We start from the raw sequence: 19,974 nt of genomic DNA on the forward strand, positions 1-19,974 counted from the left end.
AGGTACATCCACCCTTACAGGTTCACAACAATCCTGAAATCCAGTTGGGTGAGTGTTGCCAGTTCCATGATTAATGCTTGGGAGTGAATCACTGTGGCTCTTGACACCGTCCTCTGAAATAGCTTTCCTTGTCCATCAGATGTGGCCCTTGTTTGAAGCTGAGTAATTCCTCAGTCTACATCCTAACCGTGCAAGTTTTAGCATTAATTTTGTACTGTCTATCCCCCTCAATTCAAGCTAATATTATTCCTTTAAAAAATTCATAGATTTTTTGGGGGGAATTGGTTTATAATCCATTCCATTAGACAAAAACAACACCCCAAATCTCTTTTTTTTATTACGTTATGTTAATCACCATACATTACATCATTAGTTTTTGATGTAGTGTTCCATGATTCATTGTTTGTGTATAACACCCAGTGCTCCATGAAGTACATGCCGTCTTTAATACCCATCACCAGGCTAACCCATCCCCCACCCCCCTCCCCTCTAGAACCCTCAGTTTGTTTTTCAGAGTCCATAGTCTCTCATGGTTCATCTTTCCCTCCGATTTTCCCCCCTTCATTTTCCCCTTCCTGCTATCTTCTTCTTCTTCTTTTTTTTTTTTTAACATATAATGTATTATTTGTTTCAGAGGTACAGGTCTATGATTCAACAGTCTTACACAATTCACAGTGCTCACCATAGCACATACCCTCCCCAATGTCTATCACCCAGCCACCCCATCCCTCCCACCCCCGACCACTCCAGCAACCCTCAGTTTCTTTCCTGAGATTAAGAATTCCTCATATCAGTGAGATCATATGATACATGTCTTTCTCTGATTGACTTATTTTGCTCAGCATAACACCCTCCAGTTCCATCCATGTTGTTGCAAATGGCAAGAGTTCATTCCTTTTGATGACTGCGTAATATTCCATTGTATATATACACCACATCTTCTTTATCCATTCATCTGTCGATGGACATCTTGGCTCTTTCCATAGTTTGGCTATTGTGGACATTGTTGCTATAAACATCGGGGTGCACGTACCCCTTCAGATCCCTACATTTGTATCTTTGGGGTAAATACCCAGTAGTGCAATTGCTGGGTCGTATGGTAGCTCTATTTTCAACCTCCATCCTGTTTTCCAGAGTGGCTGTACCAGCTTGCATTCCCACCAACAGTGTAGGACGGTTCCCCTTTCTCCACATGCCCACCAACATCTGTCATTTCCTGACTTGTTAATTTTAGCCATTCTCTCTGGTGTGAGGTGGTATCTCATTGAGGTTTTGATTTGGATTTCTCTGATGCTGAGCAATGTTGAGCACTTTTTCATGTGTCTGTTGGCCATTTGGATGTCTTCTTTGGAAAAATGTCTGTTCATGTCTTCTGCCCATTTCTTGATTGGATCATTTGTTCTTTGGGTGTTGAGTTTGATAAGTTCTTTATAGATTTTGGATACTAGCCCTTTATCTGATATGTCATTTGCAAATATCTTCTCCCATTCTATCAGTTGTCTTTTGGTTTTGTTGACTGTTTCTTTTGCTGTGCAAAAGCTTTTTATCTTGATGAAGTCTCAAGAGTTCATTTTTGCCCTTGCTTCCCTTGCCTTTGGCGATGTTTCTAGGAAGAAGTTGCTGCGGCTGAGGTCGAAGAGGTTGCTGCCTGTGTTCTCCTTTAGGATTTTGATGGACTCCTGTCTCACATTGAGGTCTTTCAACCATTTGGAGTCTATTTTTGTGTGTGGTGTAAGGAAATGGTCCAGTTTCATTCTTCTGCATATGGCTGTCTAATTTTCCCAACACCATTTGTTGAAGAGACTGTCTTTTTTCCGTTAGACATCCTTTCCTGCTTTGTCAAAGATTAGTTGACCATACAGTTGAGGGTCCATTTCTGGGCTCTCTATTCTGTTCCGTTGATCTATAAAACCCCAAATCTCTTGAATGAATCCCTCTGCAGCTTAGATTCCCTGAAAGGAAGCTGAGGGACAATGACTTTTAAGACCTGAGATTTTTCCCTATTTGAAAGTCTTTTGAGATCTTAACAAAAGACTTTATAGTCACAACCTTGGCTTTATCTTTAGACTATGTTTTCCTGATCATGCCTTGGATTCAATCTTTGTCCAAAAGGTATTTTAGTCTTATCATCATTTGCCATCTGGAAAGGCTGGGAGTGAGAAAGTTTTATTTTTATTTCTTATTTAAAAAAAATATTTATTTATTTATTTATTTATTTATTTATTTATTTAGAGAGAGGGAGAGAGAGATGTGAGGCTGGAGATCTCATGACCCCGAGATCATGACCTGAGCTGAAATCAAGACTCCAAGGCTTAACCTACTGAGCCACCCAGGTGCCCCAAGAGTGTTTTATTTTTGTACCTAGCAGGTCCTGGATCCTTTATATGTATTAGTCCTTTAGTTTATTTAATTTACTTTATTTCTGTACTCACATTTTACTCTACACTGTGAATAGAGGCAGGTGACATTCTCAGTACTATGCTTGGGTATCTCCTTACCTAGATTATCCATTTCAGACACACATTTCTACCTTTGCATAGCAACAATATTGCTAAATTTTCTGATACTACATTGAAGACTCCCTTTCCCTTAGCTTCTTAGGACATTTTCTTCATTTTCCTTTGAGATCTCTGCAACTGCCTCCTTGGGGCCATCGATAAGATTCTGCTCAAGGACCTCCCCTTGGCCTTCAGGACTTTTACCAACCATTCTGTCCTGAAAACTTGCATATATTCTAGGATTTTGTTAGGGCAGTACCCCATTTCTGCATACCCAGATCAGTCTGTAATTTATCCATGTCAGCCACAGCACAGCACCTGGTAGGTAGTGGATATCTGATGCAGAATGGAATTGTGAGCTCTTTATTTTTGTCTTTTTCACATTTTTAATGATAATCATAGTAGTTATGTTATTTTCATTTTTCTTTTATTAGATGGAGCTTATCTTAAAGTTTTATGCATGAGAAGAGTGTAGTAGTTTTTATAACAGATCAATGGCATTTTGAAAAATTTTCTTCTAAAATTACTTATTACTAATTACTTATTATAAATTATTAGGTAATTTAAAATTACTTAAGCAATTTGAGACACTGTAATTTGTTTTTACTCCATAGGGTCATTCACAGTAACCAGGTAATTGTTTATAAAAAAAATACAAAGATCAAAGTCACTTGGCATTCAGACTGATTTTCTATCTTTGTTTTGGGGGGGTGGGGGTTGCTGAAAGTGATAAATTTTCAATACATTTTTATTTAAGCTCATTCTTGTCAGGAAGTGGAATTTAATCCACTTCGACCATCAAACCATTGACTCTACATTATATTTATTCATTAAAGTAATCAATCAGTGGGAATGAGGTTTTATTTTTTAAATATATTAAATGGTGAAAATGATGAGTTAATAAAAATGTCTGGGAAATTTCATTTCTTATCTTAGCTCCGCCTTCTGCAATAGTATGATCCCATACATATATATATATGTATATATATATATATATATATATCTCACTTGCTTTTTGAGTTGTTTTGGGTGCCTTTGTACCATTTGTGTATATATGTAGTTTCCCCATGTCTCTGCATAAAAAGAGAGTGCAAGTGACAGTAATTAAAATTAGTGACACAAAAGAGAGCAGAAGCATGAGCATTTACACATTTTTGGGGACAGATACTGCCCCCACGGTCAACATGCTGATGCATTCCCCCACTGGTCCCTTTGTCTACAGCCTACAAATCTTTTTGGTCTGTCTTCAGTCATGGAGACTTGCAGGAAAAAATCCACTCACCACTCTCGAATTGAATTTCAGAAGTAGATGATAACTGAATGCAATTACCATAACTATTATTTTTCTGTCATAAATAAATTATTGATGAGAGTGGCTTTCTTTCATATTTTTAAGACTGTTGCTATCTGGGGGCACCTGGGTGGCTCAGTTAGTTGAGCATTTGACTCTTGATTTCGGCTCAGGTCATGATCTCACGGTTGTGAGGTCGAGCCCCATGTCAGGGCTCCACGCTCAGCAAGGAGTCTGCTTCTCTCCCTCTCCCTCCCCCACCCCCACACTCTCTCTTTCTCTTTCTCTCTCTAAAATAAATAAATAAATCTTTAAAAAAATATGGTTGGTATTTGTTACTATTTGTTAAAAGAATAGCAGCACAACTTGCCTACAGAAAAGTGCACCAATCATAAACATGTGGCTCAATGAAATTTCGTCAGTAGAACACACCTGTGTAACTTGAATGTGCATCCAGATCAGGAAGCCAGATCTCCTGCACCCGTTCTAGTCATGACCTATCCCAAGAGGAACCACCATAGATTAGTTTTGCCTGTTGTTGAATGTCAAATAAAGGTAATCATATGACAAGTTCTCTTTTAAAAGCTTTATCGAGGCATAATTGACACAAATAAATTGCATATATTTGGAGTGTACAATATGATGGGTTTTGACATATGAATGCACTTATGAGACCAATTAAGATAATGAACATATCCATCATCCCCAGAGTTTCCTTATCACTCTCTCTCCCAGCCCTACCTCTCTTCTCCCCAGGCCACCACATTCTGTCACCACAGATTAGTCTGCATTTTCTAGAATTTTATACAAATGTAATCTTACAGAATGTGCTCTTCTTTTTTGTTTTAGACTCCCCTTAACTATTTTGAGACTCATCCATGCTGTTGGGTGTATCAAAAGATCATTCCTTGTAACGGCTGAGTAGTATTCCTTTGCATGGATATACTGGAGTTTCTTTATCCATGCACCTGTTAGTAAGTACTTTTTGGCATCTGGCTTCTTTTGCTCAACATTATGTTTGTGAGATTCATTCCTAGTAGGACATTTGTGGGAGAAAAGGGGAAGTTATTTTGTAATACTCCATGGGATAAAACTCTGTACCAGAGCAGATAAATCTATCTACATTTAGTGTGAGGTCACTGTTAATGGTAAGTCATTCACACACTAATTCAAAGCATTTATTGAGCATCTACTTTGCACAACACCTTGTGCTAGACACTGGGCATTTTGTGGAATGGTGGATTACATTATTGTTTCTAATTGTTTTCTGCCCTTTCTATAAGAGCATTATATATTCTTGTTTGTAGCCATGTGGCTTGCAGTGTCTCTCTATGGGAGGATTATACTTCCCCACCCCACTGATGTTAGGGGGTGGATGTTTGACTTATTTTGGTCAATGAAATGCGAGCAGAAACTTGAAAAGCCATTGAATGGTTTGATCTTAGCTCCTTTCTCTGCCACAAGATTACCATGTCCTAGACACAGGACACTTCTTCAGCCTAGAATCTGAATGAAGGAGGCACATAGAACAGAACAAGTGCAGATCTGTGGCTGAGATGGATAGTGAGCAAGAAATCTTTGTTATTGTAGCAGTCGTTACAAGTAAGATCTTAGCTACCTTCTGCATAAGAAAATCAACTCAAATGATTGAATTATTGGTTGTGTTTTTACAATAACACAACATTCCGATATCTAAATTTGAAGGCTTTTACCAGTTTTAATCAATCTCCTTATTCTTTCTTTAACAATATATTTCTTTTACTTTTAAAATGAGTTTGTGAATTAAGAAATAAATCATTTCCTGAGTGCCTAGCTTCTTTCATTTAATACTTGGTCACCTGATTTCATTTCTTCAGTACGCTGGTAGGTTTTAGACAGTTGTTTTCAAACTGTGCTCTGTCGATACCAAGAATATTTCTTAATCTCACCTCTGCTCCCCACTGTGAATTATAAGCATAGTGCTATAGATTCTTCTTCCATCCTTGCCTTCTAGTTCTGCTTCAACCACAGAATCTCCTGTACTGTTAAAAAAAAAAAAAAAAAGGAAACCACAGGGTTAAGAAATTATCAGCACTGTGCCAAAATTTCGACCAAAGGCTTTCCTCTGGTAAACCAATCAAAGAGGTCTAAGATAGGCTCTGCTATATTTTCTTATGGCCAAATCCCTGAATCATTAGTATTCTTGTATTTTAAACTGGGCCTGGGCTAATTGAGCTATGCAACTCTCCAAAAGGAGTCATTTTATGTCTTAACATTGTCGGAGAGGGGTGCCTGTGTGGCTCAGTCATTAAGTGTCTGCCTTCAGCTCAGGTCATGATCCTGGGGTCCTGAGGTCGAGCCCCACATCGGGCTCCCTGCTCCGCGGGAAGCCTGCTTCTCCCTCTCCCACTCCCCCTGTTTGTGTTCCCTCTCTTGCTGTGTCTCTCTCTGTCAAATAAATAAATAAAATCTTAAAAAAAAAAACCATTGTCGGAGACCCTAGCTCACTTGCACTCAGGTGTCACTCAATATCATAACATTAGAAATCATTCCTGATCCATAAAATTCACGTAGCTAATTTGGACTTATTATCATACTGTTGTCACTGGAAGGTTTAAAGTCCCATTTCTAGGAGCTGGCTTCTAAATTTGTACTTACCACCAGCTATTAATATTACAGGCACACCCAGGAGGTACTGCGGGTTTGGTTCCGGACCACCGCAATAGAGTGAGTGTCATAATAAAGTAAGTCAAATGAATTTTTTGGTTTCCCAGTGCACATAAAAGTTATGTGTACACTCTACTGTAGTCTGTTAAGTGTGCAATGGCATTATGTCTAAAAGAACAATGTACATATCTAAATGTAAAAATACTTCATTGCTAAAAATGCTATCATTTGAGCTTTCAGTGAGTCCTAATTAGTGATTACAGATCATCATAACCAATATAATACTAATGAAAGATTTAAACTATTGTGAGAATTACTAAAATGTGACACAGAGACACCAAATGGGCAAATACTGTTGGAAAAATGGCACTGATAGACTTGCTTGACCTAGGATTGCCACATTTTTTTCGATTTGTAGAAAACGCAGTATCTGCAAAACACAGTAAAGCTAAGTGTAATAAAATGAGGTCTGCCCGTACATATCTGGAAGAAATATGAAAATCTAGCACATGTGCTGGTGCTGAAAAAAATATGTTTACCCAGTGATTCCTGGCTATAGCTGACTTTTAAACATTTTCTTGAACCGTGTCCTCCCTAGCTAGGCTGTTGTTTGGGATCTGACCAGCTGATGTCACTATGGGACCGTGAATGCAGGCCCGTTTCAAGGCCCTTGGTTCAGAGAAACTTTGGATTGGCATTCTAGTCGCCCCGGGAAAGATAACCTCCCTCCCACCCAGTGCCAGCTTCCGCCCCGACCTCCTCTCTCCCCCTGCCTGCATAGTTTATAAAATTGAGAACTAGCTGACGGATTTAATTTTGATGGAGAATTACCTGTAGGCAAGAGGGCAATCAAACCCATACTGTTAAGGAGAGGGGGCCGAGATAATGAATCTGTTATCTCTGTTCAGCAAATGGAGAGTGTCAGGCTAATAATCTGTCAGTTTCTTTTTCCTACGCTATAAGCTTTCATTTCCATCATTAGGTACAACCAACTTAGGACTATCTATAAAGGGGCTGATTAACTGGATGGTGTATTTTCTAGACTTATGTCCTGTATCCTTTTCTGTGCCTGCCCTTGATCTATTTGGGCTATCACAGAGTCCCAGCTGGACTTGAGACTTCAAATCAGTCTCTTGGTCACAAAGTTTTAGAAACCGTGGGGATTTGGTACGGGGGAAGGTTGAGAGGAAGAGCTAATAAGAGTTTTGGAATTACTTAGAGTCATCACTTCCTATCCGTGCGACAAATCATATACAGGTTCTCAGAGGCCACAGGGGATCACTTTATTTACTTATTTATTTTAATTTAACTTAATTTTTTTTTTAGAGAAAGAGAGAGAGGGGCGTGGGCAGAGGAAGAGGGAGAGAGAGAATCTTAAGCAGGCTCTGTACCCGATGTGGGGCTTGATCACACAACCCTGAGATCATGACCTGAGCCAAAATCAAGAGTTGGACGCTTAAACAAAACTGAGCCACCCAGGTGCCCCTGCAGGGGATCACTTCAAATTTAAGTTTAAAGTTGTATTAAAAGAAGAGTCCTACTGACTCACGGTCACTAACTGCACACCTCCTGCCTTCCTTTGCTAGAGTCGCTGTAACAAAGTATCACAGCCTGGGTGCCTTGACCAACAGAAATTTATTTTCTCACAGTTCTAGAAGTCCAAGATGAAGACGCAGGCAGGATTGGTTCCTCCTGAGGCTCCTCTCCTCACCTTGTGTCCTCACGTGGCCACCCCTCTGTACAGGTGAGCATCCTTGGTGTCTCTCTTGTATTTTCTAATTTCTTCTCTGCACAAGGAAACTAGTTAGATTGGATTAGGACCCACCCTAAGGGCCCCATTTTAATTTAATCGCCTCTTTAAAGGCAGGTGTCCAAGTGCAGTCACATTCAGAGGTACTGGTGATTAGGGCCTCAGCATATGAATTTGAGGGAAGAAAACAGTTCAGCCCATAATACTCTTTCCACTCCCCTTACTCATCTAGATTGATAGATCAGCATCTGGGATGCTGATGATTCGACAGAAATATGTTTCCCAATTTCCTTAGCTTCTTTATGTCTTTTTGAGTAGCATATAATAGACTTGCCAATAGCCTCTTCACAACCATGAGATCTCAGGGAACCTCTGGATGTCCAGGGATCCCCCTGAAGACCACAGAACCTGGGCAACAGGGATCTGCTCAAGCCACTAGGAGCCGAGGCTCAGGCCTGGGGTTCATAATGAGATTTTGATTGATCCCATAGTACCTTAACTTGGACTCTTTCCATTTATCCTCAGGCTATAGATATGCATTTTTTAGGAACCCTATACCAAGATGCTCTAAAACTTAAATTATTGAAAATAGAGTTAATGCAAAAATAATTGAATTGAGATTGTGCTTTTGCTTTGTAGTATAGATGACTTTAGCCTTTTACTAAACAAAATTAAAGTAATGCAAGTTAAAATAATGTGCAGATATTATACGTTTATTATAAAATTAGTAGCATAATACCATGTTAGAAAATTTAGAAAGTATAGATAAATAAAAGGAAGAAAAATCAGTTACAACTCTTAACATAGGATTATTTATCTTTTCTTTATTTCTCTCTGAAGAGATCATACTATAAATACTGCTTTCCAACAAAGAACAAATCTTAACTGAAAAGAAGGAAGCTCCTCCTAAATTGGTAACTTAATAGAATGTATGAATAAATTAACTCAATCATGTCTTCATTAAATATTTATTGAGCACTGATCACACCAGGACTGTGTTAGGGCTGGAGACATTGCTGTAAATAAATAGGCAAAATCCCTCATCTCACGTTCTAGTGAGGAAGCACAGAGCAAATAGAAAATCCATAAAAGTGCATTTCATTGATTCCAAATGCATATAATTGTTGAAGTATCTTTGATACTGAGTTGCATCTTACAGTCACCATTGGTTTGTATTGGTCACTGCCTGAAACTTGTGACATCAGAGACTGCACAATGAGAGTCAAGAGCTTGGAAGAAAATTCTAGAGACAGTGGGTATCATCAGTCTTTTAACCTCTGTGAATGGATGGTCATGGGGTGGGAGTTGGAACAGTGATGAATCTGAGCAATGTAAAGCAGCCTCCAGGAAGAAGGGCTCCAAAATAGGCCCACACTGCATGATACGAAGCTGAGTGGGAGCCCAGGTCCAATGAGTTAAGGTCGCCCATGAACTTATTTTAAGAAATGTTGCATGGCCAAAGATTTTTTTTTTTAAAGATTTTATTTATTTATTTGAGAGAGAGAGAGAGAGGCATGAGAAGGGGGGCAGTTCAGAGGAAGAGGAAGGCTTCCCGCTGAGCAGGGAGCCGGACATGGGACTCGATCCCGGGACTCCAGGATCATGACCTGAGCCAAAGGCAGTTGCTTAACCGACTGAGCCACCCAGGTGCCCGTGGCCAAAGATTTTAAGGCACTGAAGATGACATTGCATAGCAAAACATAAACATAAGATGGGTCTGGGTTTTCAATAAAAACTTAAAACATAAAAGGATGGGTCTGTGTAAAAAAATGATACAAAAATTTGCACTCTATGAAAAAGTTTTAGCGATATCAACCAATTTATTTCACTTTCTGCAAACGTATGTGCAAAAGAAATAGTTGATAAAATCTATGCCTGATTTGGTTTAAAAAAGCTCTCTCAATGAACATAAAATGATTTTCTGTGAGGTAAGGAAGCAGTGTTTCCTAGTGGAAACGGAGGTAGTTTTCTCTCAGTGGTACACATAAAATCCTGGTGCATGTCTCAATTGTGTTTTAGATTCTATGAAATATGGTGCTGTATCAGGTAGTAATAAGTCACTCATATAAATTCAAGGTAAACTTGGAGGCTGTATTAGTTAGCTCAGGCTGCTATAACAAAATGGCACAGACTGGTGGCTTAAACAATAGACATTTTTTTCTCACAGTCCTGGAGGCTGGAAGTCTAGATCAAGAAACCTGAAAATCTGGACTTGGTTCCTGATCAGGAGGGTCCTCTTCCTGGCTTTCAAAAGGTCCCTACTTGCTGTATCTGGAAAGAGAGAGAGAGAGAGAGAGAGAGAAAGAAAGCGTTCTGGTCATTAATTCCATCATGGAAACCCCACCCTCATGAGCTCATCTAAAACTAATTATCTTTCAAAGGCCCCATCTGTAAATACCAACACACTGGGGCTTAGAGCTTCAACATAAGAACTTTGGGAGGAAGAAAACATTCAGTCCATTAAGAGAGGCACCCAGTTGGATAGAACTGTTTTGCAGGAGGAAGCAGGAGCACCTGTATTTTTGTCCTGGGTGACCCTGGGGAAATCTTTTAACTTCTTTCAGTCTCAGTATCCTCATTGGTCAAATCATACCTACCCTCTGTATTTTGTAGGGGTTTAATGGTGGCATTAAACATATTTATTCATATGATCTGTTACTGAGGACCATGCCCCAGGTCTGTGCTTGGTGTGGGGAGTATAGGATTGAAGAAGGCAGAGATGGTACCCTCCTTCAGAGGGCAACACTTGATGGAGTACTGATCCAGCTTTTCCCCATCTATCCAGGGAGACCTTTCCCTGGTTCCTTCTGCTTCCTCTGCTCAACTGATAAAAACTAATGTGCAGTATGTCAGAAAGGGTGTGAATAGTTGTCGTCGTTTGAGCCATATTCAAAAAGGAAATAAATGGACATTATAAATGGATTTGAGTTGCCTCTCACTAAAGTTACTTGGGAATTATTTAGTTCTTTCAGCATTTGCTTTGGACTTGGCAAAAATGTTAAATAGAAGAAGTTGGCTTTCAGGAGGTAGACATCATTTTGGGTAAATTTCCTTTTTTTTGGTTAGTGTTCTAGACATCACCTTATAAGGACCTACTGCCTCTAAGACCCCATTCCATCTTTCTACCCGCCCTATTTCCCCTACACATTCTTGCTGTCAACACTTGCTTTTAGGAGATAACTTATACTAAGTGGTAAATGACTGATAAAAGATTAAAGTGTACCCCTTCTTAAATGCTTTGTATTTGAAGTGGAATCAGTGCTTTGAGGTAAATAAGTAATTTTTTTTTTTTTACAGTAGATTTTAGGTCATAATCATTAAATAAAAAGCTTGGTCTCTACCATGCCACCTAGAGGTTATGTAGGAAAACTTAAATCATCACAGTTACAACCACTTAATTTTCTTTCTAGAAATGTTGGTTCTACTTATGAGGAAACTTCCTTGTTGTTGTTGTTATTCTACTTATTTCCTATTGCAAATAATATATTATTTGTCAAACATCGCTCAAACTCAAATGTATGTTTAGGGAAAACCTCCTCCTTAATTCTTAACAACAAAGGCCCTGATTCTAACTCTGGAGTTCTATTTTACACTTAATTTCTTTGAACTGCTTCTGATTTTTACTTAAAACATGTATAAGATGGTAAGGTGATATCTATGTGTTGGACTATGACTTGCATTTTTAAAAAGCCCTGAAAATAATAGATATAAAATAATATATTTCATAAGTTGTCTGATTATTCATTTTATTTAAAAAAATTGTGATTTCTTGGTTTAAACATGAGTGACTTTTCTTTTTAAGCTTAAAAGACTTTTTCTTTCTTTGCTATTAATACCAGCCAGTAGGATTATAACCAACAGACAGTGCCTGCCATCCTGAAGAATGTATGCAGTTGAATCCTGAACAACACTGGGATTAGGGGCACCAACCCCTCCCCACCATGCAGTCAAAAATCTGCATATAACTTTTGACTCCCCCCCAACACTTAACTACTAATAGCCTGCCATTGTCCAGAAACCTTACCAATCACATTAACAGTTGGTTAACACATATTTTGTAAGTTATATAACAATTAAATGCTGTATTCTTACAATAAAGCAAGCTAGGGAAAAGAAAATGTTATTAAGAAAATCCTAAGGAAGAGAACACGCATTTATAGTACTGTACTATATTTATTGGAAAAAAAAAAACATGTATAAGTGGACCACACAGTTCAAACCCATGGTGTTCAAGGGTCAACTGTATTTGTTATAGCCCAGGCTTGGTTAATATCATCTGGACAACCACGTTTTTATCACCAGATCAGCCTAATTTAATGTGAAGTTTTAGGAAAGTATGTTCTCAACAGTGAACAATGACCACATAAAAATCACTATACTGTTAACAGGTTTAATCAATCACGATGGCAGCATTAAATGTGCTGCACTCTTCTGTGCCGTAGTGAGGTTGTCCTCTCTCTCTGGTCCTGCATTCTGTCGCTCACGGAACAAGAGTCTACTGAGAACCGCAGCAGGAAGATGAGGAAGCACGTGTACAAGGGCTTCTTCTGTAATTCTGACCCTATGGACATGGAGCCAAGCTCTGCTCTTGCTTTATAAGCTTCAAAACCAGTGGTGGGGAGAAATAGCCCATCTTTGGTGCTCCTGCTGCTAAAGAGGGACAGGAGAGGGAAGGGCATCAAGGACTGCCTTTCCCACGGAAACACCAACCATGTCAACAACCTGAGCAGCACGGTGCAGTCAGATGGAAGAAGCCATGGACACATCATGATCCACAGCCATTCTCTTCAAACAAAGTTCATTTTCCTCTTGACTCCCCCAGGGAAAGGAGGAGTTCAAGGGCAGAGTCATTTAATGTTTACAATACCTCAAGCCCTTCCTTTGATGTCAGTATCATTCCTTTCATCTCACCACTGAGGAAACACTGGACTCAAAATGGTTAAATCACTTGTCCAAGGTGTCACATAGATATCCATAGAAGAGTCAAGCTTTTGATTCCTAAAATAGAAATTTCTATTTTTTTTTTTTAGAAAATCATGCTGTTTACTTATATAGATGATACTCCATACTTATAGAACTTCAAATCTTGTATTAGAGGTTAAAAAAATGTTTTTAACCTCATGCCTTAAAGACAGAAACTCCTGTTACAAACTTTTGGAAAAAGTAGAACATGCATAGGTTTTGTAATTGAGCATATCGGGGCTTAACGTCCACACGCTGCTGTGGGCCCTTTGCAGTATGTTTACCCCTCCCCCACCTCAAGTTCTTCATTTACAACATGAAAATGCTTGTCCTGAGAAATAGTAAGCACCCGGTAAATGTTATATTTTGTAGAATTCTAAATATATCACATGAATTGATCACAATGAGGAAGTTTCTGTTAAGGATGAGGAGTACTTTTTTTCTTTTTTTGAGGCTGATAGCTTTTATTTTTATTTTTTTAATTTAAATTTTAGATAGTTAACATACAGGGCAATATTGGCTTCTGGAGTAGAATTCAGTGATTCATCACTTACATACAACACCCAGTGCTCATCATAACAAGTGCCCTCCTTAAGGATGATGAGTATTTCTTAAAAGTGTGAATTTAATTACTCTTCACACATCTGTACTGTTCAAATATAATAATTTGGTCAGCAGTGTTTAGTTGATAATTTACCTGTTGATAAAGCAGTTTCAAATTGAATACACTATACTGTAGATGTGTGAAAAAAATGTAGTTGTCTTTATTGTTTTTAACTTAAATGTGTATTACTCTTGAGCCCTATTCTCACTGATGCTAAAAGACACATTTTTAAAAAGATTTTATTAATTATTTATTTTAGAGAGGGAGAGAGCAAGCAGGGAGAGGAGCAGAGGGAGGGGGAGGGGGACAGAATCTCAGGCAGACTCTAAACTGACTGTGGAGCCTGACGCGGGGCTCAATCTCGCGACCCTGACATCACGACCTGAGCAGAAATCAAGAATGGGACGCTTAACCGACTGAGCCACCCAGGCACACCCCAGAAGACACTTACATTTGACAACGGAATATAATGGTCTCTTTCTCTTTAAAATAGTCCTTTTCAGATAAATTGGTTCAATGCAAAAACTTCAAATTCCCTTGCAGGGTCTTCTCCTGTCACTCACTCTTCTCCAGATGGCATCTGAATGACGGGAGAAGCCCATAAATCCTCCTGGGGGGGCTGAGGTGTCCACTCCTTCCTGGCCACTTTGTACCTTGACAGGGATCTGCTGAAATATGGCAGTTTCTGCATGGGCCTTGGGCATCCTCCTAGTGCCTGCTGGGGAATTCGGTGGTCCCTGAACTCTGAGATCCCTTTGAACTGACCCCAGACCTCCATGGGCTATTGGTTCTCTTAGTACTTTCACTTAAGAGTCTATTGAAGGAGGTGAACAATTAAAGAAGCAATTTGCATAAAGCCTAATAAGGGCTGTGGTAGAGGAAGTACTGAGTATCAGGGGATGTGCAAATCAGAGGTGGAGGGAGGTAAGGTAGAAGTAAGGTGTGTTTAGGTGGAGCTGGGAGCAGCAAAAGATGAGGCTGGAGGAGGGACCTGGGACCACGTGAGATGGGCTATAGCACCCACAGGAAGTGTGGTCTAAGAGCACTGGGAAGCCACTGAAGGTTCGTAAGCAGATGAGTAACATGGTCACATGGTCTCTGTGGGCTGTACTGCAAGGGCCAGATCAAAGGGGTCTGTTGCATTGGTCGAGGTATTTGTTTGAAGAAACATATGACTAGCTCAGCGAAATCCCCCTTTCAGGTCACGGGTTGGCATCCAACATCATTAAACACAATTGCTTTTTTTTTTTTTTTTCCTGGAAAAATAGAAATCACTAACATACACTAAAATTTTATCAGAAAATTTTAACTTACTGGAAATTCTATATGTTCCATGGTTTATTTCCTACCCATGCTCCATTGAAAAATTAATTATGAGGGGTGCCTAGGTGGCTCAGTTGGTTAAGCGTCTGCCTTCGGCTCAGGTCATGATCCTGGGGTCCTGGGATGGAGCCCCACGCTGGGCTCCCTGTTCAGCGGGGAGTCATTTCTCCGTCTGCCCTTCCCCACAGCTTATACTCTCTCTCATTCTCTTGCTCATGCACTCTCTCTCATAAATAAATAAATAAAATCTTTTTTTTTTAAAGATTTTATTTATTTATTTGAGAGAGAGAGAATGAGAGAGAGCAAGCACATGAGAGGGGGGAGGGTCAGAGGGAGAAGCAGACTCCCTGCCGAGCAGGGAGCCCGATGCGGGACTCGATCCAGGGACTCCAGGATCATGACCTGAGCCGAAGGCAGTCACTTAACCAACTGAGCCACCCAGGCGCCCAATAAAATCTTTTTTTTAAAAAAAAGAATAATTATGATACCAAAAACACTCAATGGATAATGACTTATAGATGAAAACACATACATTTAAAATCTGGTGGGATTATAATCTCCCTGTGTTTAGGTGACATGTTGTGGACCATTAAAATGATCAAAAGATCAGTGCAAGACACTGAGATTTGGGGTACAGTTTGTTACCCCAGCATAACCTGTTCTGATGAACATAACTCTATTACATCATAAAATAATATTATCCAAAATATGGAGCTTTAAAATATCTCCATTTCCTATGGAGATGGGAAATCTGAAAACAGTGATTAACTTGGCTTCTGCATGAAAACGGATGCTTCCCAGGCATTTAGGTGTGCCATCATAAGAAAATGGAGGGTGATAGGTTAGCCAGGGAGAGGAGGAGAGATAGCTTTCTCCAGACCAAGATGTGGCCCAGGGAACCTCCCTCTCAGACCTCCCCTTGTATCTGGAGGCTGCTACCCTCCCTGTCCATCTCCCTTTCCCTCCAGCTTCCTAGCTCATTCCTCGTTAAGCTCAGAGGGAGACATGTCAGAAGTATTCCCCATGAAAATGCATGACTTTGTTGCTTTTGATAAATGGACTGACATGAAGTTAGCACCCAGGCACTTTGCTTTAAGATGCCTATCTGTCTACAGATTCTGTACCATAGGCAGGGGGAATATCTGCATCCAGTTTACGGGTGCTCAAATGACACAATTGTGAACGGTTTAGTGAAAGTCTGCAAAATTCATGCAAATAATATGCATCCCTTTTTTGGGGGGGAGGGTCATGTGTCAATATTTCTGTCCTATTTAAGGAGTTGTAACATTTAAATTCCAGTCTTTGATTGCATGGGTAGGTTTGGTTTCCTGTTTGTTAAAGTTCCCTGCATGGCAGTTACGGCTATCTTATTATGTGAGTTGGTTCTTGGTGGTGACTATAAAATGTTTGTTCTGATTTTGTGCCCTTTTGTGCCTTCCCGTGCATCTACGTGCTGTGTCATTTTCGGCAAATGTCACTAGTTGCTGTAAGTAAGAGAGAAAATTAGAGGGAGAAGTTTACGGCTGCATGTTATGTGTAATTCCATAGATTTATAAGGGAGATTGGATGGTTTCCTTGAGTTCTTTAGAGGGAAGTCTACGGTGGATTTTATGGAATGGAAACATGGCATGCGAGGAATCGTCTTTCCCGTGTCACGGAAAAGGCATGTTTTCTCCTAGGGATCTTGCTTTCCATTTCCAAATCTTTAGATATTTTATGTACTTATCATCCCCAAACTATTTGAAGAAGTTCTTGAATATTTGGCCTATAGATTAAAAAAAAAAAAAACCTACGTGGTCATGGCATAAGAATTGTAAAAGATACATTCATGTCTTTTTAAATGTTAGTGGACGTGGTCTGAGGTTATGCACAGATGAAGAAAGCCAACTGCTACCTTCGAAAGGCAGAATAGCTTGCAATCTGTTCATCAGAATGCCAGTCAGAGTGGCTTACAAGTTTGTGCCTTCTCCTTGTGGTACAGGGTCAAAGTCGGAGAGCTGGGCACCAATTGGAGTAAAATCCCCATAAAAACGTTCTTATTTAGGGACACCTGTCTGGCTCGGTCAGGAGAGCATGCAACTCTTGATCTCAGGGTTGTAGTTTCAAGCCCCATGTTGGGTATAGAGATTATTTAAAAAATAAAATCTTAAAAAAAAAATAAAAAAAGGTTGGTGGCTCAGTCTGTTAAGCATCTGCCTTTGGCTCAGGTCAGGTCCTGGGATCGAGCCCTGTGTCAGGCTCCCTGCTCAGCGAGGAGTCTCCTTCTCCTTCTCCCTCTGCCCCTCCCCCTGCTCATGCCCATTGTCTCTGTCTCTGTCTCTATCTCTCTCAAATAAATAAATAAATAGAATCTTTAAAAAAAATTTAAAAAGGTTCTTGTTTACATAGAAGCCCAGGGCTGTGTGACTTTTGTGTCTCCCGGCTTTAGGGGGCCTTCAGGTAGTCTTTCGGTGCTGAAGAGAAAATGCAGTTACTTCACTCAAGGTTATGTTTTCTAATGTCCTGTTTTTCAGATAACTGTCAGGTTATGAACCAAACGCTCCAGTGGATCTACAGCCCGGCTGCATTCAACCGGGAAGCAATCCTGTGATGCTGGTCTCCATGAGCACACAGCCCCTGCGTCAACTCATGTGCATTGGAGGCCTTCCAATTCTTGACTAAAGCTCTTTTTTTTTTTTTTTTAAGATTTTATTTATTTATTTGACAGAGAGATAGAGAGAGAGCACAAGTAGGCAGAGAGGCAGGCAGAGGGAGAGGGAGAAGCAGACTCTTCACTGAGCAGGGAGCCCAACGCGGGGCTCGATCCCAGGACCCTGGGATCATGACCTGAGCCGAAGGCAGCTGCTTAACCGACTGAGCCACCCAGGTGCCCCTTGACTAAAGCTCTTAATGTAACAGTATGTTTCATAGTGAAAATGACTTATTTTTCTTCACTACCAAAATAGAATCCATTGTTTTTTTTGTTTTTTTGTTTTTTTGTTTTTTTACCATGTGTTATACTTGTAAAAGCAGCTATAATCAAATTTTAGGGGTATGCTCTACCAGTAGTCATTTCTACAATTCAAAGTGTGATAACTAATCTGCAGATGGATTGCACTTCTTCGTGCCTTTTTACCTTCTCCCCTCTATAAAAGGACATAGAATTTTTATAGGTTTCCTGGAAAGAAGGGCAGAGGCGTTACGTGAGTAGGTGTGTATTTTCTTTAAAACATTCTTTTATGTGGCAGATGCTGTGAGCTTCCACATTTATATAGTCAGTAAGGCTTAAGGCAGATGTGAAGAGCTTTGGTTGGTCCAAAATTTAGTTTCCTTAGAAGAGAGGTATAGAAAATTTGGTTGGATAATAAAGGAATCCACTGGAACTTTGAGCCTTTTTTTAGAACATGTTTTACCTTACTTCGGTTAGCAACTTTCCTATTTTATTTCCTTGCAGTTTGGTACAGGGAAAAGCTTATGCCATTTGGAGTTGGAATAGACACAGGGCAAATTCTCAGTCTTTTTTGAGACCCAGTTTCTCAGTTGAAATAGTATTAACCACCTCTCTTTTTGTGAATATTGAATGAGATAAAGTGTAAAAAAAATTAGCATTCCATCACACATAATAGTCACTCAATAAATATCCATTCCTTTTCACTTTCTTCTCTGACATCCTCTTCCCTTAAGGAAAATCTCATGTTCGCCTCATAATGAATGAGATAGAATGAATGAAACCCTGGAAAAAGGAAGGGAGAGAGGGAGGAAAAAAGAGAAGAAAAAAAGAATAAAGGAATTGTGTCAACGTAACATAAAAATTGGTTTGGAAGCACAAGTTTAGCTAAAATGATTATGTGGTATCGTGTTAACCAAAGTAATTGATTCAGGCTTTAAAGAAAAATTGGTTGTGCCACATTTATTTAGCACCTACTAATTGCTGGGGTAGGCACCAGGGATTACCTGGTGAGCAGACTAGTTCCAGCCCTCTAGGAGCTCAAGTTCATGTGGGGAAACAGATACAAAAATAATTATCTCCAATAAGATATACTAAGTTCTGTAATAAAGAAGAGTGTGCACATTGGTGAGCAGATGGGTGATATTACACTACAAAGATTACTCAGATGAAGCTTCCTGAGCTCCAAGAGTCACTAGTACATTACAGAGCTTTTGATACAATGCTCTTCCCCCACGAAAATTCCTCGCCATTGGATGGACGGTTGGGGTAATTTGTTGCTCAGATTCAGAATCAGTTATTTAGGCTTCTATAAAAATTATCTTGGTAGTGAGGCAAAAATGCTTCAGTGTAAGGGAAAGCCATAGACACTCGATTTCCTCAAGGGTGAAGAAGTTTTATTATTTGTGTTTTATTTAGTAACAAAACAGACAAATGCACAGGAGACCAAGAAACAAGTGAAGCATCTCACCACTTAGCCTTCTAAAGTAAGTTGGCATTTCTAGAGAGAAGGTATAGTCTGGAACTAAGTCTCCGTCGCTCATAGCTTTAAGCAGATCTGACAGTTTCTTGTTTAGAGAGAGTGCGTTCCTTAGTTGACATGAAAAGTTTTGATGACACACCGCCCTAATTATCCCTACTCTCTGGAAGAGCTGAATCCACAACCCAATTCTGGGTGACATCTTTTTGCCTTTCTTGCTATTATCAGTCTCCGCTGACCGGTCATCACATCAGGTCAACTTGCAAATACAAACTCCCGAGTCATTTAATGAGGCCCTTGTATCTACACCCAACATTGAGGTCTCCAAAGAACTCTTTCGCATCTCCTCTTCCGATGAGCGACATCAAGTAATGGTTGCATTAAAATAAATGCATCTTTGTTAGAGATGTCAGGTTTAGGGGCGTCTGGCCTCTGAAGCTGGCTAAAGCATCACTCCTCTGCTAGGACAAGGTAGAGAGCTCACTGAAGCGATT

At 39.7% G+C, this 19,974-nt stretch overlaps 1 long non-coding RNA gene across 1 annotated transcript; it reads left to right on the top strand.

Moving 5' to 3' along the window:
• The first annotated feature begins 4,636 nt into the window (after window positions 1–4,636).
• Window positions 4,637–18,315, top strand: LOC118553660 (uncharacterized). Its single transcript, XR_004926145.2, has 3 exons — window positions 4,637–4,763; window positions 8,085–8,179; window positions 17,588–18,315. It is a non-coding gene; the product is annotated as an uncharacterized LOC118553660 (long non-coding RNA).
• Window positions 18,316–19,974: the final 1,659 nt, after the last annotated feature.

Source organism: Halichoerus grypus, chromosome 9 (assembly GCF_964656455.1).
Source record: "Halichoerus grypus chromosome 9, mHalGry1.hap1.1, whole genome shotgun sequence".
NCBI classification, from domain to species: Eukaryota; Metazoa; Chordata; class Mammalia; order Carnivora; family Phocidae; genus Halichoerus; species Halichoerus grypus.